We start from the raw sequence: 1,737 nt of genomic DNA, 5'->3' as shown, positions 1-1,737 counted from the left end.
AAACTCTTCCCTGATCTCCCGACGGCGTCTCCGGGTCCTTTTGGGTTACCCCGACGAGCATCTCTAAAAGAGGGGCCCGACTTGTATCGGTTCCGCTGCCGGGTTCCGGAATAGGAACCGGATTCCCTTTCGCCCAACGGGGGCCAGCACAAAGTGCATCATGCTATGACGGCCCCCATCAACATCGGATTTCTCCTAGGGCTTAGGATCGACTGACTCGTGTGCAACGGCTGTTCACACGAAACCCTTCTCCGCGTCAGCCCTCCAGGGCCTCGCTGGAGTATTTGCTACTACCACCAAGATCTGCACCGACGGCGGCTCCAGGCAGGCTCACGCCCAGACCCTTCTGCGCCCACCGCCGCGACCCTCCTACTCGTCAGGGCTTCGCGGCCGGCCGCGAGGACCGGCCATGACTGCCAGACTGACGGCCGAGTATAGGCACGACGCTTCAGCGCCATCCATTTTCAGGGCTAGTTGCTTCGGCAGGTGAGTTGTTACACACTCCTTAGCGGATTCCGACTTCCATGGCCACCGTCCTGCTGTCTTAAGCAACCAACGCCTTTCATGGTTTCCCATGAGCGTCGATTCGGGCGCCTTAACTCGGCGTTTGGTTCATCCCACAGCGCCAGTTCTGCTTACCAAAAGTGGCCCACTTGGCACTCCGATCCGAGTCGTTTGCTCGCGGCTTCAGCATATCAAGCAAGCCGGAGATCTCACCCATTTAAAGTTTGAGAATAGGTTGAGGTCGTTTCGGCCCCAAGGCCTCTAATCATTCGCTTTACCGGATGAGACTCGTACGAGCACCAGCTATCCTGAGGGAAACTTCGGAGGGAACCAGCTACTAGATGGTTCGATTAGTCTTTCGCCCCTATACCCAGCTCCGACGATCGATTTGCACGTCAGAATCGCTACGGACCTCCATCAGGGTTTCCCCTGACTTCGTCCTGGCCAGGCATAGTTCACCATCTTTCGGGTCCCAACGTGTACGCTCTAGGTGCGCCTCACCTCGCAATGAGGACGAGACGCCCCGGGAGTGCGGAGGCCGCCGCCCCGTGAAGGGCGGGGAAGCCCCATCCTCCCTCGGCCCGCGCAAGGCGAGACCTTCACTTTCATTACGCCTTTAGGTTTCGTACAGCCCAATGACTCGCGCACATGTTAGACTCCTTGGTCCGTGTTTCAAGACGGGTCGTGAAATTGTCCAAAGCTGAAGCGCCGCTGACGGGAGCGATTATTCCGCCCGAGAGCATCCCGAGCCAACAGCGGCGCGGGTCCGGGGCCGGGCCAGGTAGGTCCGTCATCCGGGAAGAACCGCGCGCGCTTGCCGGGAGCCCGAGCGCCCAAAGGGGCGAATCGACTCCTCCAGATATACCGCCGAGCAGCCAGCCAGGACACCGGGGCTCTGCCCAACAGACGCGAACCGAGGCCCGCGGAAGGACAGGCTGCGCACCCGGGCCGTAGGCCGGCACCCAGCGGGTCGCGACGTCCTACTAGGGGAGAAGTGCGGCCCACCGCACACCGGAACGGCCCCACCCCGCGGCGAGTGGAAAGGCAACCGGACACGACCCCGCCGCGGATTGCTCCGCGCGGGCGGCCGGCCCCATCTGCCGAGGGCGGGGGCCAGTGGCCGGATGGGCGTGAATCTCACCCGTTCGACCTTTCGGACTTCTCACGTTTACCCCAGAACGGTTTCACGTACTTTTGAACTCTCTCTTCAAAGTTCTTTTCAACTTTCCCTCA

Source organism: Schistocerca gregaria, unplaced genomic scaffold, assembly GCF_023897955.1.
Source record: "Schistocerca gregaria isolate iqSchGreg1 unplaced genomic scaffold, iqSchGreg1.2 ptg000807l, whole genome shotgun sequence".
Taxonomy (NCBI): domain Eukaryota; kingdom Metazoa; phylum Arthropoda; class Insecta; order Orthoptera; family Acrididae; genus Schistocerca; species Schistocerca gregaria.
This window is presented reverse-complemented; position numbering follows the sequence as displayed.